Below are 22,847 nucleotides of genomic sequence, written 5' to 3'. Positions count from 1 at the left end.
ATAAGTTATTTATTTTAAATAATTTACTAAAGGTTATTTATTTTAAAATAATTTATTTTAAAATAATTTATTATAAATATGGTTGATTTATTTAAATAATTTATTAGTATAGATTGATTTATTTTAAAATATGGATTGATTTATTTTAAATAATTTATTAGTATGGATTGATTTATTTTAAAATGTGGATTGGTTTATTATTGTAGTTGAATAGATTTATTTATTTTAAATAATTTATTAGTATGTATTGATTTATTTTAAATATGGATGATTTATTTTAATAATTTATTAATATGAATTGATTTATTTTTAAAATATAGATTGATTTATTTTAAATAATTTATTAGTATGGATTGATTTATTTTAAAATATGGATTGATTTATTTTAAATAATTTATTAGTATGGATTGATTATTTTAAAATATGAATTGATTTATTATAGTTGTATCGATTGATTTACTTTAAATAATTATTAGTATAGATTGATTTATTTTAAAATATGGATTGATTTATTTTAATAATTATTAGTATGGATTGATTTATTTTAAAATATGGATTGATTTATTTTAAATAATTTATTAGTATAGATTGATTTATTTTAAAATATGGATTGGTTTATTATTGTAGTTGTATGGATTGATTTTTAAATAATTTATTAGTATAGATTGATTTATTTCAAAATATGGATGATTATTTTAAATAATTATTAGTATGGATTGATTTATTTTAAAATATGGATTGATTTATTTTAAATAATTTATTAGTATAGATTGATTTTTTAAAATATAGATTGATTTATTATTGTAGTGTATGGATTGATTTATTTTAAATAATTTATTAATATTGATTGATTTTTAAAATATTGATTGATTTATTTTAATAATTTATTAGTATGAATTGATTTATTTTAAAATATGGATTAATTTATTTTAAATAATTTATTAGTATGGATTGATTTATTTTAAAATATGGATTGATTTATTTTAAATAATTTATTAGTATGGATTGATTTATTTTAAATAATTTATTAGTATGGATTGATTTATTTAAAATATAGATTGATTTATTATTGTAGTTGTTTGGATTGATTTATTTTAAATAATTTATTAGTATGAATTGATTTATTTTAAATAATTTATTAATATAGATTGATTTATTTAAAATATAGATTGATTTATTTTAAATAATTTATTAGTATGAATTGATTTATTTTAAAATATAAATTGATTTATTATTGTAATTGTATGAATTGATTTATTTTAAATAATTTATTAGTATAGATTGATTTATTTTAAATATGGATTGATTTATTTTAAATAATTTATTATTGTAGTTGTATGGATTATTTAAATTTCAGTATTGTAAAACTAAAATTATTTAAATCTCAGTATTGCAAAACTCTTTTAAGTTTAAAAAATCAGTTTATTTATATTTCAGTTCATTTTAGCCGTCTGTATACGTTAAAAAACAAACAGACTTTTTCTTGCAGACTGCAGACTTTTGATCCACCTCTTCTGCTGCATATAATGTGGTCCACAGACTGTAAACCTTTTACCTTTGCAAAAAACAAACACCACCTTAATATCTAAATTTTTAAATATTTTTTCATGACTCACGCAAACAAAAAGACTAACAATACTTAAGAATCTCTAATTTCCAAAACGGATGTCAACGTTCTTAACGAAGAAGCACGTGTTCTGATTATTGTTTGGTTTTCTCTTGAAAACAGCATCTCAACAATTATTTTTAACGTTCAGATTTCTTTTAAAATACTTCTTTTCCTTGAATTAATGTAAAAAGGTGTTAAAATTATATTCTAATTTAATGTAGATTAAATAATTTTGTTAAAACAAGTATCTAGTTATACTTTTAGATATTATACAGTAAATACAAATCATGACACGTGTTTTATATTTTCTTGAAATTTTTATTTTTAAAAATTAATTTAAAATATTATTATTTTAAAAGATTCAAAAGTTAAAAAATATAAAAAGAGCCCTAAGATATCTAAACTCAAATAATCCGCCATTACCGCTCTCGTTGTCGCCAGTCACATACTCACCGGTCTACCCTTTCCATGAGGTTGCAAATCCCAACAAATCCCTCGTACTTAAGCACCTAGATAATTCCCCCTAAAGTAAACTAAACAAAATAATAAAAGTAAGATAATCATAAAATTATCATAAAATCTTTTTTATTTTAATCTTTCAAAATGATATGTTTTCTTGTGTCGCAGATTTTTTTGACGTAAATATAAATTAACCATTTTTCTGAAAATCATTATCTCTTTATATAATTAATTAATGAATCATTTAAAGTATTTTTTTTTTCCTATCAAATTATAAATATAATTTATAATATTTACATTTTTTTGTACACTTTAATATATAAGACGTGTAATACAATTAATCATTTCTTCGCATCATACTTTATAATATAATTATACATTATGTTTAATGCATATTATCAGATATATATAGGGATGGGCATGAAATCCGAACCCGATCGGGTCAGGGTTTTTTTTTAAATTGGGTTCAGGTCGAGTCGGGTTGAGTTTTTTAAAGGTGATGTTCGGGTTGGTTTGATTCGGATTTATGGTAAAAAATACCTGACCCGACCCGACCCCAAAAAAATTATAATTTTATCTTATATATTTAGGAATAATTACATTAATATCCCTCTATAATTATTTCAATTAAATCGTTGTTTTTATAAATAAAAATAATATTTTTTATTCGGGTTGGATCGAGTTAGGATTTTATCTCAAAGTTCGGGTCGGGTTTGGGGTATATTTTTTGGATATGGTGGGATCGGGTGAAGGATATAAAATTTTCGGGTCGGGTATGTTGATCGAAAGCCGACCCACCCTGGATATATAAAAATGAAATCTTTCTGACTATTCTTTTTCCTTCGTATCGTTTTTCCAGTGTTTCCTTCTAAGGTTACATGATATCATCGTCGATCAGTCGAGACTCAAACTTCTTAGGCTGGTTATGTTTTCGATTTCGACATGGGAAGGTTTGCGGTCGGACTAAGTGGAGGCTTGGAAGATTTTTTGTCATTATCAATCTTCAATAGGTTTTCCAAATGGCATGCACTACTACTTGGTGGAATATTTCTCCAGCTCGTGAAATTCGAGAGTGTGGTGTATATGAAGAACTTGGCCTCGTTGCTTCGTCGTCGGAGTTTAAGGATCTTGCCGGTGACGACGTATGTGTAAGATTGTCAGCATGAAGGACATCTTCAATTCTCCACATGATTGTGAAAGCCAAACTCTATAACCCTTGAATAGCTCTCTAGGATAGCATGTCCTACATCCTGTGAAGTCCAAAGAATTAAGTTTTTCAAATTCGAATAAATCTTAAATGATAACAACGCCATTTCTATAATCTTTACCTTGTTTTCTTGGATCTTAGATACATCGAATGCGGATTGTGGAAGCCCTGGAAAACGATGCTTAATTAGGCGGAGGATCGTCTCGACCCTCTCTTCGAAGAGTTCGCTTTCTCCGAGCTAATGGATGAACCCCAAGGCGACATTCCATCTTTGTGGTGCATTTTCCTCTTCCAAATAATCATCGAGACCTCGATTCTGTCTGAGTTTGGTCGACAAGTCCATGGTCGAAAGGAATTGCACCGGATCAAAGTACTCCACCGTGATGCTTCTATAGATTGAATCACCAAGGCTTGCTCTTCCATTCTACATTTACATCGTTTGGGAACACGGATCATAGTTACGGAAACTGTTTAAATGGTATTAGTTCATAAAGAGCTGCATTCTTTACCTTAGGAAGGGAATCGATGTAGCTTTCGGGGACTTCGATTTCGGATAGGACTTCAGCATTGATGGCCATAGCTGCTTTTAGTACCTGGTTCACAGCCTCCTTTTCGGATTGCAGCCATTTTCGCAATGTTTCCGATAATCCATTTGGCGGAACCTTAACCACCGGATGCCACCATTTCCTTCCCTTCGACTGTTTCCGTTCTCAAGATCGTAGCCTTTGGATACGTACCGAAATTCCTTTTCTCGTCCAAAACCATCAAGAGTCTCCTGTTTCATTACAATTTGATCACCAACCATTACTAATCTTGCTACATTTTCAACTGAATTTACCATGTTAGAAGGATACGGTTACGCACAATAAGCAACGAGTCGAGCTTTAGCAGACCGGGTATGTTGACTAGCAAATCCTTCCTCTGTTTCGTGACCATAATCTATCAAAGTCGAAACAATCGTTGCAGGTTAGTACCGTTAAATTGCAACATAAAGTAACAGCTTTATAACATCCATGACTTGTATGAGCTCGATTTTTTTTTCCCAAAGATCGGACCGGTACCTCCATGAACGTTCCATCCGTCGCTTTCTGTTCTGAAGGAACAAATTCGACGATGTGATCAGTTACGGATAAAAGCCAATCCATTTCTTTTCTCCACGTTGCCTTCCTTTCTGGTGACATTGGTGCCAATTTCCCTTGCTCTCCAAAAATGGATGCTGCATTATAATTGGCCAATACAAGTTTGAGAAAGATAACGTCCATAAAAATTCAGCTCAAAATTATGATTATTTAAATCTACGTTGCTCGGAGTCTTTTTTTATTGTTAAAATATTCATTTCGATGTACTCTGATATGGACAAGAAGGATATGATCCTTGGCTGCTAGATTTGTGACTGCATTTGACAATGCCAAAGCTGAAGAAACACCTTTACCTTCTCCCGACATGTCTTCACCCAAAAGCAACTTGGCAAACCTTTCCTTCATCAGTTCCAAATCTGCATCAATCCCAAAAAAATTGTTTTTTCTTGTAAAGTCTTGCCATGGAGACATGAATATGGGGATTAAATCGATTAATTCGTGCAATTCATATTGAACAAGTCTAAAGTTCAAATCTTAATATCTACAACTTTCTTTTTCTTATCCTTAAGTTGAGACGACAACTTTCTGCTTACCATAATCTCAACCTTAAGGTATATATTAAAGACGTCCCACCCTAAGGTTAAAAAAGTGATTCTGAACGAATCTATTTATTGTCTCAATGGTTAAATGAAATGTTCTTCTTAAAAGAATAGGTTCGAGTAATTATGTGCATGTTTGCCGAATATATTTTCGTCCGCATGGTATGTATTTTAAGTATGTTTATCTGAATTTGTCGAGAAAGTTTGAATATTAAAATCTATGATCTTTTCTGTGAGCTCATCTACGCTTCCAGCAAGTGGCCTCAGAGCCAGGTTCGAGTGACTGCTGTGAGAAGTCTGATGGTCTCGATCCTTGCTACTGGAGCAAATACTTCATCATTTTCATTAGTAAAAAAAAAAATTGAACGGAGTTAAAATTGCACCTGATTGAGGCCTCTCCTTGTGACACTCTCCCAGAGTTCTGTGCTCCTCCATTGATGTATCTTGTTCATAATTTCTCGCGTCAATACTCGTCGATTGATGGTGATCATTGTCTTCCACGGCATTATCAATCGTTTGCCCAATGCGGAAAGATCCATAGCTCTGAATGCTGCGCCGCCGAGACAATGATCGAAGCATGTCGCCCTGCTGCTTCTTCCTTCTTCTTTGTTCCAGACAATTAAGAAGAAGAAAGGGTGAAAATGATTATAAAAGGAAAAATATTGGTTTTCAGAATAAAAGCATAACATTTATAACTAAAACTTCAAAATCAAAGGGTTCTTTTATTTGTTTTCAGAAACCAAGTTTGAAAGTCAGTTGTTAATAGATAAACGTAAACCCTAAAGAACAAAATGTAAACAAAATAGTGGGTTTTTTGGTCAATATAACGGCTTTAACTAACTCTTAGCCCTCTGCTCCGCCGCCCATTTTTCTGTCGAGCTGCGAATTTCCGTTATGATTTCCAGCTGTTTTGTGTGATTTATCTTCTCTGCTTGTTTTCCTGTAATGGATTGAACAACAGAACGGACGCTCCATGGAAACAATGGTTTACTTCTGTTTTTTTTTAACTGATCATTCAAGTACCGAATGGCAACTTTCTTATTTTGCTAAAATAATAAAAGAAATCTCAAACTTTATCATATTTTATATATAATAACAAATTCTGCCACATAACGAGCGTTTATTATTATTATTATTATTATTGTTTAAATAATTTAAAATGATTATAAGATAATATAATAACCTTCCTTTTTACTCGAAACTTCTTGCTTTGACATGGATTAAAGCTTATAACGATGACCTCGGTATAATCGATGCCATGTGGTGGAGAATAACGTGGATACAAAGCTCGACGTAGCAGGCGGTGGAGGGTTCCTTAAATCCGAGTCGGGTACAATCATGTCATTATTCTTCGCAAGGGTGGTGGCCTTTGGAAATCTTCATCGAATCTAACATGACATGATACAGTGGTGGAATGTGACTGGATTCTTAACTCCCATATCAGACCTTGGAAGTGGTGGCCTTCACTAGTATTAATTCAGTTCAATTTACCTTAGCCCCTTGCGGTTGCAGTCGGCTAGCGGCCATCTCCGGTTCTGAAAGGTCAGAATTGTTCAAAGCATTCTGCTGCATTGTTTCGGATCTGCCCCAATGTGTCTAGCAGGTGCTGATGTTTTGTGGCCTTGTGCTCTGCTCATTGGGCCTTAGAGTGCAAATCTCTTATATTTTGAGCAGCAGGGTTTTGGAATTCTTTAACAGACAATACAAATCATAAACACTTCATTTATAAAACTCAGAACAACACCCGCCAACAAACTAACAATTTTATTAATAAAAGTAATATTTGTAAAATGCTAATAAATTACAAAAAGTTCTACAAAAAAAAAAGGCAAAATGACTCAAAACAACACCCGGCAACAAACTAAAATAAAGAGATATCCGAAAGCAAATAAAACATCAGCCTAATAAAAAACAAAACAGCTAATAGGACGGACATAGACAAAGATTCAGACAAAATCTTCCATAGCCAATCAGTGAGTATAGACGATCAGCAGTCAACCCGACCACAACTCTTAAACCACCCGTTTTGCTTTTGAAAAATACGGTGAAAAAGTGGCTTTAACAGGTACTTTTGATTTTTGATTGTTTGGTTTATAATTTGAGTGTTTACTATTTAAAAAAATGCTTTTTAATAGATAAAATGTCAATTCTAAACACGATATTTTAAAATAAAAATAAATTAATTTAGTGGTACTTGATTTGTAATTTTGTAATATATAAAATATATCAAATTGAATTATAATGATAATTTTTTTATAGTTTATTAGTAATATTTATATATATATAATATTAATTTAAAATAATTAATATAATTTATCTGTGATGAAATCTTGAATATAAAATGATATTTAATAATTATAATTAGAAGGGCAATTTGATATTGTTTTTGAAAAGTGGTGTGAGAAAGTTCTTTTAAAAGTGATTTTGAAAAGTTGAGTTTAAAATTTTAGTATATGGTATTGTTATAAAAAAAAGTACTACATGAATCAAACAATTTAAGTGATTAAGAGAACGTTGTTACTTTTAAGGTCCAATATTCGAGTATCACATATGAAGAGGTACATGAGCGTTCAATATAAAATGCTTGAGAATCTTTGAACATCTACTAATATGTATTCATTATAGATTAATAAAAAATAATACTAAAAAGACATTTTATTTTTAGATTATACCATGTTGCCCGGGTAGTAAACATTTTATTTATCATTTGATTTTAATTCAAATATTGTTTTAGCACCAACAATGTCAAGGGTAAAAATGATCAATGTCAAATGATTGAGAGTTGTCCTTAAACATATACTATACTACCTTGTACTTACCCCAGATTAATAAAAAAAATTATTTGAGGTATTTCTATTTCCTTTTTTCATCTATAAGTTTTTTTTTTCTGAAAAAGGAAACTGTTTTTTCAAAAACATATTATAGTCTTATAAGTTAATAAAATATTTATGTAATCCCATTAAATCTATTTGGAAATTTGCCCATTTGTATTAGTGTAAAATTAGAATTGTTTTACACACTTTTATAACTTTATGTGATTAATATTTTAATCATCCAACCATCATATTTTATGTTCGATTCATATAGAATATATATGTGAAATTTCAAGTAAATTCATTAAGCCTAATTATTTGATTTATATAAAGATCTCAACCGTTAAATATATATTAATAAAGATTATTCTAAATCAATATGATAGATATATTATATTAATTTAAAAACTTACATGTATGACAAATAAGATAAAAACCAAGGTGTTTCTGTTGCAGAAATTTTACGTATTTTACACAGCGTAAATACATGTATATATATATATATATATGCATAAATCAAGAAATCACAAGTTGCGTAACTTTAACTATCCAAAAATGGGGGAAGAAACAAGATTCCACTCTTACCAGTTATCATCCACTCTGATTACGCCGGTCATCGAATGCTGGTACGATATGAATGAATCCGTATCACTGACCGGCTGAATTCCACCAGTGTATCTGTAGGTGTCATATTCCGGCCAGGTATATCAATTGCCAGAAGATGTTAAAACGTTGAATTCGTTTAAACGTTTCTGGAAATGAGCCAAGCGGGTCTGTAGTTGTAGTATTCCTGCAGCTTTTTGTGAAAGAATGGTATTTAATTTAGAGATATAGTTATCCAGCTGATTGCCTGGTTGGTCAACTTCAACCAGCAAATTCATTTCCTGCAAGCATTAATAACAATTAGAACAAAGTTACTCATCTATGTTAATCGAACTCGAATTTTTAAATAGATAAGAGTGATATGTTACTCGAACATAGTACTTTACCTCCCTAACAGTCTCTATTGTGAGCTCCACTTGCCTTCGATGAGCAGATACAAGGTCTTCCTCTTCCTGGTAATAAACAGTATAGATTTCGTTTCAGAAGTTAATACAATTAGAACAGATAATTCATATGATCGGATTGGTTGATGGTACCTTCAACAGGGCATTGAGATCATCATCTGAATTTGAATATTTATCATCTAACGGTGAAGGATCCACCCGGTTCTCCTCGGAGTAAACTACAGCCGAATTTCCTTCTGCCCTTCCACTTGGAACACCTTCCACTTTAAAAGGAGGAGATGCATCTCTTTCAATCCGGTCTGACCACCCATGTCGGTTCTTTTCAAGAGGAACAACAGTTATAATGTCCTCAAAGGTATCGGTTGCTAAAGATGAAGCCAAGGGCAACGCAGTTGACTCTCTAAGATTCGAAGATGACGATAGCGTATCCTTCTTCGAGTTGTTCCCTTTTGATAGACTCTTCACCCTGGAATTCAAGTATCCGCAGCATTATTTAAACAAATGCACAAGTTGTTGCGGAAGACGGCTATCGGATAGAGCAAAATCGCAACTGATAATTTGAGAAAATAAAAATGAAGATAAAAGAGACACAAAATTTACGTAGAAAACCCCTGAATAATATAGGGTAAAAACCACGGGCAACGGTAGAAGAATTTCACTATGAGAAAATAGGAATTACAACTTCTCTCGATCTACCAAGGAGAAAACAATGATAATTCTCTCTTGATAAAAAGGAGAAAACAACTCTCAAGAAACTCTCTAAATTCTCTCTAGTATTGGAAGAAAGCTAGAATGTTTTGGGATGGTTTTGAAGCTAAATGAGCTAGGGTATTTATTGTTGAAGCTTAAGGACTAATTTGTAAATATCCTAAATTACAATGACTAAAAGTGCATTTCTACCATTGTTAATTTTCAACACAAATCCACCCTTTTTGACATTTGCCATTCGGTGGATTAATTAAATCAAACTTTCCACCGAAAGTTGGTTTAATTTTCAACAATCTTCCACTTGAAGATTTGATTGAAACAATCATATCTTCACATCATTCTTTCTACCTTGTACCATCATGTTGCTTACGTTTCTGACAGGCCACAAGAGGATCGACACCAGGTAAATTTATCAGCATTGATCGACTTCATCATGAAATCTGCTATATTGTCTTTGGTATGGATCTTTTGCACATCTACCGTCCCTTCTTCCACCTTTTCACGAATGAAATGGTATTGAAATCGTATGTGTTTTGTCCTTGAATGAAATGTTGGATTCCTTGCTAGATGCAAGGCGCTTTGACTGTCACAAAACAAAGAGACATACTCTTGATTGTGCCCAAGCTCCTCCAATAGCATCTTCAACCAAATTGTTTCTTTACTGGCTTGTGTAGCTGCTACATATTCTGCTTCTGTTGTGGATGTAACCACGACTGACTGCAATTTTGAAACCCAGCTTACAGCTCCACCAACAACTTTGAACACATATCCTGTTGTAGATTTGCTTTTATCTAAATCACCTGCATAGTCAGAATCGACATACCCATTGATAAGTAAGTTTGATCCTCCGTAACATAATGCAACATTTGAGGTCCCTTTGATGTATCTCAGGATCCTCTTCACTGTATTCCAATTCTCTTTGCCTGGATTCGTCATGTACCGACTAACCACTCCCACTGCTTGTGCAATGTCTGGTCTTGTGCATATCATAGCGAACATTAAACTTCCCACTGCTGATGCATACGGTACTCGAGACATCTCCATCCTCTCTTCTTCACTGCTAGGACTCATACTGGAGGATAATTTGAAATTAATAGAAAGAGGGGTAGAAATTGGCTTACAATCTTGCATACTAAATCGTGACAAGATTTTCTTCAAGTAATTCTTTTGTGAAAGCCAAATCTTCCTATTACCTCTGTCTCGGTGAATTTGCATCCCTAGAATATTGTTTGCTGATCCCAAGTCCTTCATTTCAAATTCCCTAGCCAGTTGTGCCTTCAATTCTTCAATATGATCTTTGTTGGGTCCTGTAACCAACATGTCATCCACATACAACAACAATATAACAAAATCGTTATCACCAGACCTCTTGAAATAAGCACAAGGGTCAGCATTAAGTCTGTTGTATCCCACATAATGAAGGAATCAAATCTCTTATACCAACACCTCGGCGCCTGCTTTAGACCGTACATAGATTTGTTCAACCTGCAAACCAAGTTCTTCTTTTCGTCTTCTTCAAAACCTTCAGGCTGGAGCATATAATCTCTTCTTCAAGATTTTCATGAAGAAAAGCTGTTTTAACATCTAGTTGCTCTAGATGTAAGTTCAATGTAGCACACATTGCTAAAATTACTCGAACTGTTGTTAGTCGAACCATAGGAGAAATATTCATTGAAATCAATACCTTCCTTTTGAGCATATCCTTTGACCACCAGTCTTGCACGATACCTCTCAACTTGATCGTCACCATTTCGCTTGATTTTGAAGACCCATTTGTTACCAATTGGCTTCCTTCCTTGTGGTAGTGGCACAAGGTCCCATGTATTATTTTTATGAAGGGCTTCAATTTCTTCTTGCATCGCCATCCACAGTGAAGCATCTTAGCTGTTTATTACCTCCTGGTATGTTGATGGCTCACCGTCCTCTGTTAAAAGGAAGTATGCAATATTACCTTCTATAACATAATCTGAGTGCCAATTGGGACGTCTTCTCACACGATCTGATTGATGAGTTGTTGGAGTTTCAGAACTCTCTGGTTCTTGTTCATCATGTGCTGGTTCTGCTTCAGAAGAATCTCCTTGTTCAACCTCTTTTTCCACATGTATATGTATAGTCTCTGACTTTTCAAGGCTATCATCGTCTTCTTTTCTTTGTAGCTTATCTTCTACAAAGATGACATCCCTGCTGATGATCACTTTACGGGAAGTGAGATCCCACAAGCGATACCCCTTTACTCCATCAGCATACCCCAAGAATTTGCATTTCCTGGATTTTAGATCCAACTTTGAGATTTCTTGGGAGTTGTACATCACGTACACAATACTTCCAAATATATGGAGGTTTGAATAATCAGCTGGTTTACCAGCCCACATCTCCATTGGTGTTTTCAGCTCTATTGCAGTTGATGGAGCTCGATTCACCAAATAACAGGCGGTATTGACTGCTTCTGCCCAGAATAATTTTTCTAGGCCTGCATCCCTCAACATTGCTCTTGTTCTTTCTAACAAGGTTCTGTTCATTCGCTCTGCCACTCCATTTTGTTGAGGAGTGTTCGCCACTGTGAACTGTCTTTTGATGCATTCTTTCTTGCAAAAGTCATCAAATTCTTCGCTTGTGTATTCTCCTCCATTATCTGTTCTGAAACACTTGATCTTATTTCCAGAATCGAGTTTCACCCGCGCTTTGAAGTTTTTGAAAGTTGAAAACACTTCTGACTTCTTCTTAATAGGGTGCACCCAACATCTCCTGGAGTAGTCATCAATAAATGAGACAAAGTATTTTGCTCCACCTAGGGATATAACTAGTGCTTGCCATATGTCAGAGTGAACCAATTCTAGAACATTTTTGCCTCTAGAATTTGATTTGTTGAATTTCAACCGGTGCTGCTTACTTGTTATGCAATGCTCACACAAAGGAAATGTTACCTTTGTTAAGCCTGGAAGTAGTTTTTGCTCCACAAGAACTTTCATTCCTTGTTCTGACATGTGTCCAAATTTCTGATGTCATAGCATTGTAGAATCTGAACTACATGAGGCAACAGAGGCTTCTGCTTCTAGCAATGTCTCTCCCTTCAGTATGTACAAGTTTGCAGCTATCTTTTCACCTTTCAGCACCACAAGTGCTCCACGGAACACCTTCATGATTCCTTTCCGTGTTTCAATCTTGCTTGCATTATTATCCAACAATCCGTAGGATAATAAATTTTTTCTTTAGGCCTTTCACGTGCCGCACATCTCGAACAACTTTAATTGTTCCATCATACATCTTCAATTTGATAGTTCTCACGCCAATGATCTCTAAGGCATGATCATTACAACTATACACAGATCCTCCTGAGACAGGTTCATATTGATGGAACCATTCTCTTCTTGAGGTCATGTGATATGTTGCTCCTGAATCAATGAGTCATATATCTGCAAATCTTTTTCTTCCTTCCACGGTGGTTGACGCTTCACAGCATAGTGCATCTCCATCATCTGAAGTGTTTGCGGTATTACCTTGTGGATTGGAGTTTTTATTTAGACTCCAACAATCCTTCTTCAAGTGACCCTTCTTTCCACAGTTGTAGCACTTTAAATTCTTCTTGCTCCTCGACTTCGATCTACCATGTTTGTGACTGCTGCTTTGGCCACGTTCTGTTGATCTCCCTCTCATCGTTATCAATGCCTCTGCTTGTTGCAGATTTACTTGTTTGTCTTCCTTGTTCTTGCGCCGATTTTCTTCTTGGAGAACAGCAGCTGCAGCGTCATCGAAGACTAGACTGGTGACATTACTATTTGTCAAGTTGATGATGAGTTGATCATACGAATCAGGTAGACTTTGAAGTAGAAGTTCAGCACGTTCTTGTTCTCCTATTGTACATCTTAAAGATGTAAGCTGAGAAAATAACGTGTTCAGTGTGTTTAAGTGCTCCGTCACTGATGTAGATTATGGCATACGGAGAGTGTATAATTTCCTCTTAAGGAAAATTTTTATTGTGCAACGATGTGGCCTCGTACAATTTGGTGAGATGATCTCATATCTCCTTAGCTGTCTTCTTTTCCTCGATGCTTGACAATACTTCATCTGCTAATGCTAGATGAAAGTTTGCCATAGCATTCCCGTCCATTTCGATCCATTTATTGTCATCTGTAAAATCTACCGACCTTTCACTGATAGCTGCTAGACATCCGTCTTTCCTCAGGATGATCTTCATCTTCAATTTCCACAATGAGAAATTTCTCCCATTAAATTTTTCAATATCAAATTTCGTTGCCATAGCTTCTATTACGGATAGCTACCACTATTTCACTATTGTGAATAGTTCTCTTGAACCTTCAAAGAATGGGTAATAACTTCTTATTTTCTTATGTTGAAGGATCCACCTTTTGGTGACAACCACAAAGACAATAAGCAGATATTACACACTCTAATCTAGCTCTGATATCAATTGTTGCGGAAGACGGCTATCGGATAGAGCAAAATCGCAACTGATAATTTGAGAAAATAAAAATGAAGATAAAAGAGACACAAAATTTACGTGGAAAACCCCTGAATAATATAGGGTAAAAACCACGGGCAACGGTAAAAGAATTTCACTATGAGAAAATATGAATTACAACTTCTCTCGATCTACTAAGGAGAAAACAATGATAATTCTCTCTTGATAAAAAGGAGAAAACAACTCTCAAGAAACTCTCTAAATTCTCTCTAGTATTGGAAGAAAGCTAGAATGTTTTGGGATGGTTTTGAAGCTAAATGAGCTAGGGTATTTATAGTTGAAGCTTAAGGACTAATTTGTAAATACCCTAAATTACAATGACTAAAAGTGCATTTCTACCATTGTTAATTTTCAACACAAATCCACCCTTTTTGACATTTGCCATTCGGTGGATTAATTAAATCTAACTTTCCACCGAAAGTTGGTTTAATTTTCAACACAAGTTACTTCTAAAAATCGTTTTAGATCTCGAACCACATACCTATCGGCATATCTGAGTGTATTCAGGGTGTGTTCACATGACCCTGAGCTTGGTGAAATACAAGATATCATAACAGTACGCGAGTCACCGACAAATGAATCTCTAAGAACCTCAGTCAACTTACTTCCTCTGAAGGGAATGTGACCCTGGTCATTGTCAAGAGCTCTGTGCATTCTTTCAAAGCGAGTAAACTTTTATTAATTTCAGCACCTTCCATTCTGCAGAAACATAAAATCAGCTCGTTATGATTTAAACGGCACATTCTATATGATGGATGTCACCGCAACCCAGATTGTATTCGAATAAAAATATTTGGTTATCTATTTGCACGACTGTATGATACAAAATGTTCTATACCTTGTCTGTTTGTCATTGTCAGTTGTATCAGCGCCACGCTCACTTCCAGCAAGGTCTATAAAAGAAAGCTTCCCTACAAGTCTAGCAGGCTTCTTTTCACTGCCATCAGCTGATCTCTTGATGACAAGCTGAAGAATTGCATGAGACCTGGAGGATTCTTCATTTGCTCCAGTAGTGCCGGTCCTTCGGGTCGCATTTCCTCTCTCAATCAACTCTTGAATCGTTTCAACATCTAATACCTGGTACTCTTGCAAACCAACAATACATACTTGCTGTTTACCATCTTCTCTCATGAAAAGCTTTCTGCAGAAAGTAGAATCCGAATCAGTAATCAGGGAATCATGACTATAAGACTATTTATATAGGTTTCCAAACATATTTAAATGTAACTTACTTCCGATCATTAAGGAGATCAAAGACTTTCCCCCCATATATTTCAAAGAAACTGACAAAGAGTTGGAAGCCTTGGTTCCTGTATGAATGGTGCATTAATCTCAATATATCTTGAGATGCTTTGAGAGGCAGTGGCTGCATAGTATATGTCTTTCCACTTCCTGTACCAAAAAAAAAAAAAAGTCAACTAAAGTTCATTTGCAAGAACATGACTTTCAAATTTACGAAAGCTACTTACCTGTTTGCCCGTATGCAAAACAAGTCGCTTTTGTTCGATTGAAAATTAGTGGGACTATTGGCTCCACAGTCTCAGAATACACCTAGAGCAATACAAAATGAAATTGTGAAATTAGCTAAATGGCGCATTAAAAGTTGAGTCTTGTATATACTCACTTCCTCATTGCCAACATCTTCATTCAGCACGGCATCAAAAAGAAATTCATGCTTCTCAACATATTCTGTCAGGTCAACCTGCAAGTAATAAATAATTAGATCTCACAGGAAAGAAACTGCTTCTAGCTCAAACAATTAACCCTGGAGGATCTGAAGTGATAAAGCTGGTGGAGATTATCATGAGTTGCAGAGGCTTTTATATAACAAGTATGGGTTTTCCATGAAAATCAAAGCAAAGAGCAATCAACTTTGTTTCTGATTTTAAACAAGTATTCTCTTGAAAATGCTATAGCATGACATGACTGGAGGGTTAGGGGCTCAAGTTAGTGAGTGGACCAAACGAATAAATCCAAACATAAACATCGCAGTTCATAACAATAACTGCAGGAAAAAGAGGAAGCCCTGCCAACTACTCACCTTTAGTTTTTTTTCATGAACCGTTAGTGCATTGGAATTTGACTGTATAGTAATGATATCTTCTTCTTTCTTTGCCATTTCCTTTTTGTTCAAAGGTCTCTTGCGCACCTGCATTGGCAGTTATAATTTAGCTATTTAACAAAGACAGAACAAAATCAAGGAAGAAAGTACATTTCCTTTTCCCATTCTTTCTTGGCATTAGTTTCAGGTTAAGATTTTCATTATCCACATCATATCTTGTAGGGGTCGGTAGCATGGTTCAATATTCCTCTGATCATGAAGTTAATGTTACATTACATCAATGGAGATGTTACAAGAGCTTTTGCAGTGCAGTCTTTGTTCTGAAGATCAAGTGGAGCTAAACGGATCTATTGGTGAGCAGTAAATCAAGTATGCAATGTTTTCTCAAGATAGAGGAAATGCACCAAGCCCTTATGGTTTTCCTTATCATTTTTTTCAAAACTACTGGGCATATTGTTGGAGAAGATGCCACTGCAGCAGTGATGCAACTTTTTTTCAGTATAATAGAATGCTTCCGGCTTTCAATTCAACCATAGTTGCTTTGGTTCCCAAAAAGCCTAATCCTAGTTGCATGAAACATTTTCGTTCAATTTATTATTGTTCAGTCATCTACAAGTGCATCTTGTTGCTAGAATGACAAAGTTCTTGCCTAAGCTTATTGCAAGCAACTGGTCTGTATTCATTCAAAGGCATAATATTTCTGATAACATCCTCTTGTTAGTAATAATTTCCTGCACATTATATAGACTTAATATTTTGATAATTAAATTTATTAGTATAATCATTTGTATTTTTATTATATAATATTCTCCTTAAATAATATTATTAATTATTCTAAAGTCGAATTGATTATTATTGTGGACACAATAATATATTAAACTTAATATTAAGTTTGATTGATATTCAAAAGATAAATATGTATATAAGATACAAATCAAATTCATATATATTTGTTGAGAATAAATTTTAAATCAACGCATTTTGAGATTAATATAAAGATCAAAACCATAAGTTAATCTCTAATTGTTGTATCAATAAATTATTTGACCAAAAATCACTATGATTCTCAACACGAGAAATATTTAGGCCTCTCTTATTGTAAGAGAGATGATATCTCTAGATATATCAATCATATCTCAATATATAAGGCCTAGATATATTGATCTTCATTAATTCATTTGAAAATGTTATGCTTAAATATAATGAGAATCATATATTTAGATATGATCAATTAAAATAAAATGTTTCCCTCTTATTGTAAGAGAGATATCTCTAGGCCTTTCGACAATTGAAACTAAAAAATTACATAACCTTTTCAAATGAATAAATGAATTGTTTAGTCAAATTAATTGTTTTCGAGAAATTAAAGATGTAACAATATAAAATTGATTTTTTTTCATGTCTAATATTCTATCACGATACCGTGAAATAAAAAACTATATCACGAATTGCATTAAGGTTATCTCATATTATGAATTTTTCATTTAATTTGAGGAGTCTTTCCAAAAGGCAGTACCATTAATGATTTAGAGCAAATTAAGTGGCAACATCTGAAGAGTTAAGGAATCAAGGTAATTAAGTGGCAAATTAAATTTTCTGCCACGTTGTATTTCAACGAGGTAAGAATTTTCGGCCCAAAAACTCTTCCTGTGGTATCGGAGTTACTTGCATTTTCGTATAAATCGTATACAAATTTATATGATTTTAGCATGATATATGTTCTTAAATATATGTGATATTATGATTTGCGTAAATTACATGATTAATAAGTTTTTTAAGGATTTAATTGATTAAATTTATTTCCCATAAGGAGATTCCAAATGAATTTTTATGATTAAAACGTTTAATGACATAACATAAAATTTCATATCCATCTTAGTTAAATTAATTCAAAAATTAAATTAATATATCAATTCGTATTTATCAATTGTTTTTTTATGACGATCTATAAATAAGTCTTGTACATAATAAGATTACACAATTTACTACTTTAATAAGATTATAGTAGTTTTGATTTGTTTATAAATTTATGGATAAGATTAATAAAACTAAAAATTTTAGAATGAAAGTCTAGTTTTTCTTTAAAAAAAATGCCCAAGGACATTGCCCCCGACCCCGAGAGGACGACTTCTCTCGATGTGTCGTATAATCTCTGTGGAGACTCTAGCTCAGTGGAGTGACTTACGAGTTTAAGCAAATGTCTATTATAACATATTTTTTTATGCAATTTATATGTACTATATACATAATATTTATGCATGCATAATGCATAGTATGACCTTTTAGGTTAATGTGATTGACAGTTCATTTTTTTATTATTTTTATAAGGGTTAGAATTTTTAAATACTATCTATATATCATTTTTATTATAATTTTATTTCTTTCATAGTAGTGAATTTTATTGTGATATAACATAAATAAAATACAAGTCATGTTGAATTCTATGCGTAAGATGGCGGTCCAAGACGAAAATATAGAGATGCTTATTACCTACAAATGACTATTGAGTTTTATATTGATTTATTAAAATCAATATATGATGCTATGTGTATGTGATGTCCTGAATGATGTCCATGAATACGTGATATTTATATGCATATTGAACTTTAATAATTAAAGATAACAAAGATCTCTCAAAAAAAAAAAAGTTTGAGTTATCTATACTTGAACACTTACCAAGATTTTTATCATCTTAACGTGGGAACAACCAAAGTACTACATTAGGTTGTTTTAGTGTGAGATGGATAATTGTACTACTTATATGTTTAGTGGTGGAACTTGATGATGAAATTTGGGGGATTAACTTAAAAAATTTAAAAAAAAAATAAAGGTTTAAATTATAATTTTAATTTTTTTGAAGGGTTCAATTTATATTTTTTCCCAAAAAAGAATGAAGTCTAATTAAATTTTTTAAGATTTTGAGAGACTTCATGAAAATTTTAAAAATTATGGGAGAGATTTAATTAAGAATGTTCAAAAAATTTAAAGCATAATTTAAATTTCCAGAAATTTTATGGAGACTAAATTAAATTTTTTGAAATATTTAAAAGTCTAAATTATATTTTTTTTTTAAATTTGGGAGACCATGGCCCCACATGTCCTTATTATGGTCTGCTACTACATATGTTTAAAATGATTTATTTTAATTAGGATATCAAAAAATATATTTTAACCTAATGGCATGAAATAAAATTTAAACATGATAGGACATAAAAAATCTCATAAATTTCTAAAAGTTGTAAGATCTTACACCTCACGTTAATAAAGTTGCGGCAAAGATCAATGGTTGGATTAGTCATCTTTTATCGTATGTTGGGCGGTTGTAACTTTATCATTCCTAAGGTTCTCCTTAGTATTAGGGGTAAGTATTTGATTGAGTCAAGTCGAATAATTTTTTTTATTTATTCGAGTTAATAATTCATATTTTATGATTTGATCTTAATTTGTAATTTTTTAGAGTCGAGTTTATGAAATTATAGTCAAGCCGAGTTTATAAAATTCAAGTCTAGTCGAGTTGCTCGAGTTTCTATAGAAATTTAATTAAAATTGTTTCTAATATTATAGTATGAATTGGTTGTAATTTTTCAAATTTCTCTAACCATATAAGATATATATATTCATATTCTTTTCACATTATCATGTTATTTATTATATCATATATAATCTAATGTTATGAAATATATTTACAATATTATATTTCAAAGAAGATATTTTAAGGGTGAAGTATAGATGAGAGTATAAAAGAGTTAATAAATTAATGAGAAGAAAGAATTTACAAATAATTGCAGTCAAATGATCAAATTGAGTAAAATGTAAAGTTAAGAGATCAAATTAAAAAAGAGTATTTTTAGTAAAAAAATAAGAATTGAAGTTACATAGGTATTTTATAGTGTTAGCGGATCATGTGGTTCAAATTTAGTCAAAATGAGTTTAAAATGAAGGATGAATTGGAAAAATAAGAAAATTATGCAAATTTGAGGGACTAAATTAAAAAATAGAAAATAATTATAAAAGAGAAATTGGAAGAACATAGACATTCTATGATGGTTTAGGATCATGTGGTTCAAATTTGGTAAAAATGTACTTAAAATGAATGAGGAATTGAATGAATAAGGAAATCTGAGATTAAATCATAAAACTGTCAAAATACTCATCCAAAATTTTGATTTTTTGAGTGATTCAAAAGTTTCAAATTTCAGCTTGACTTGAATTCGAAAACGACTCAATAATTAAAGTTGACTCGAATAACTCAAAACTTAAAAAAAAAAATCGAGTTGAATAGAATTTTGTTCCACCCGACGGGGAAACTAAGGTTCAGTTGTGTACGAGTTCTATTATTATTATTTTGTTTTTTTTTTGGGGGGGGGGGAGAAATGAAGGTGATTTAGGTTTGCGGGAATGATGTAAGATGGGTCTTAATCGGTGGCTTGAATACAAGCCTATGTTCTAAAAGGCGGGCTAGCCATGCATATTCAACCTTCCAGCAATGCAAGCTGGTGCTGGAACAAGATTCCGAAGATGAGGTCTCTAATAACTTCTTTTACCTAGCTGCAAACTGGAATTTGGATGAATCAGGGGAGGAAGCTTTGGGATATGATTAGGGAAAAGGAGGCAAAAGTTCCATAGAGTAACCTTGTCTACTTTCCTCCTTATGTGCCTAGGCATTCTTTGGTTAGCTGGATGGCCATTTTAAACAGATTGCCAACTCCAGATAGATTGATTAGCGGGGGTCTAAATGTAGATGATTAATGCATTCTGTGGTATGATTTCTGAGACCAAAGATCACATTTTCTTGACACTAACTGATTGATCAATTTAATAATCTGTTATGCAATAAAGAAAACACAAGGAAGCAATGAAGCAACGTACCACGACTTTGATCTTTGCAACATTATTAGCTCTTTCTTTATCTGCCGAAATGCTTTTAAGAACGTTATTCTCAGTCATTCCTCGTGGCTTGTTCGAAAGTTTGTCTGTTGATCGATACGGTTCATATATGTCAGAAGCCTGCAACTCCAGAAAGGAACTAGTAAATCTATTATCCATGAAAGCAATTTTCAAACAATAACGAATTTTTTTAATTATCTTTAATGTTTTGCCTGGTCTAACTAACGCTATGCAAAAGAAAATGCAGCTAAATGAATCTTAATTCAATCATTTGATTAACAGCAGATCAAATCTAACATCAACAAAGAACAATTTTGTTATATTTTACTAAAACAAGGATAAGTAAAGCGACGGATTAACAAAAGCTGGTAATCTAATCGAAGAAAATAGTAAAACCTCGGAAAGTAGCTCAGTATCAAATGAATACAAATCCAGTAAACCGGGGCTGAGCTCACTGTACGACGCGTATTTATCACCGGTCATCCTTAAACTCAACGATCTGGAAGAAAAAGGCTGAGTCCCCCGCTCCGGCGACTTGTTAATCATCCGTTTCCCTTTATTAAACTCGAACTCCTATCCAGACAGAAAAATAAAAAATAATGAACAACGCCATTATACGAAATGCTAATTGTGAACGCGAAAGAAAATGGAAAGATTGAAGACCTGAGAAGAAAGCAAATCGGAGGACTGAAGACATTTGCTGTTAAACGAAGCGCCGAGGAAGTTATCGGAGTGCTGCCGTTGATGGTGCGCCGTCGATTTAGATTTTCCGGGCCTTCTCCCTACCAAGCTCATTCTGTCGCGGCGCTGCAAGAATCTTTTACAGTCAAAACAAGAAAATGGGAAAATATATACGTGGGGTTGGTATAATATCGTTGTCCCCTTTTTATTTAATCTTTTTACAAGTTCAAAACTTCAAGAACTATATTTGACAAATTGAATGCAAAAGAAGATATTATTATATATAATTTGTTTTCGTGCTGTTTTTGGAATGACGATGGCGTTTCTCGAGAAAGAGCGGCGCGTGTGAAAGAAAAAGGTCAGAAGGACGAGTGGGCGGAGTCTACGTATATTACTCTCTACTTATTATAGAACTCGAAAAAAGAAAACTTGATACGTGAGCTACAGCTTCCTGCACAGCAAACTTCAACGAGCTTAAAAGAAAACTATAAAATTTAGATTTGATGATAAAATAGATATAGATATATGATCTATCCATTAAGAGAGCTGGTTCATTAGGGGGAGCACCATGAACTTCCTTCCATTCACGGTCTCATCTTCTATCTTCATAAAATAATATGTTTGATAAAATTATAAAGTAGTGATTTCTTTTATTATTTAATTTGTATTTTAGGTTTTTAATAAAATAATGAAAATGATGTATTTGATAAAGTTTAATTATATTTTTATGGTTATTAATAAAATAATAAATTAATATTTTAAAGTAATATAATATACTTTTATTCTATAAGGACTCATTTTTAAGTTTTTATCCAGGGCCCAAGAATTTTTGAGTCGACTTTGTAATTATAATTTGTTAATTATAGCATAACAATAGTATTAAAAAATTATAGATTTGATTATGATATAGATTTAGATTTATGGTGCCTTTATTTTTAAAGGAATGTGAATGATAAATTTATTATTATAATTTAATTTTAAAGAAAATCGAAGGATTATAAGTTAAATTTGTGGAGTTCAAGACATTTTTATGTGAAATAAGCATCATATTCACGTTTAAGATATCAAAAATGAGTGAATTGTGAATTTTATCGTTTAAAGATCATCAACGACTAATGACAACTAATAGTGATCGATGATAATAGAGTTTGACTAGATTTATGGTTCCAATTGATATTTTATCTAAAGCTTAGAGGTGAAATTAAAAATTAATCATTTTACCAAATATGTCACATAATCAAACTAATAGATATTAA

At 32.4% G+C, this 22,847-nt stretch overlaps 2 pseudogenes; both read right to left on the bottom strand.

The window, feature by feature from the left end:
* Window positions 1-2,991: 2,991 nt before the first annotated feature.
* LOC120134714 lies at window positions 2,992-5,532 on the bottom strand (annotated as a pseudogene).
* Window positions 5,533-8,435: 2,903 nt separating this feature from the next.
* On the bottom strand, window positions 8,436-21,711 carry LOC120134139 (annotated as a pseudogene).
* Between the last annotated feature and the right edge of the window lie 1,136 nt (window positions 21,712-22,847).

Source organism: Hibiscus syriacus, unplaced genomic scaffold, assembly GCF_006381635.1.
Source record: "Hibiscus syriacus cultivar Baekdansim isolate YM2019G1 unplaced genomic scaffold, ASM638163v2 tig00110597_pilon, whole genome shotgun sequence".
Taxonomy (NCBI): Eukaryota; Viridiplantae; Streptophyta; class Magnoliopsida; order Malvales; family Malvaceae; genus Hibiscus; species Hibiscus syriacus.
This window is presented reverse-complemented; position numbering and strand designations above follow the sequence as displayed.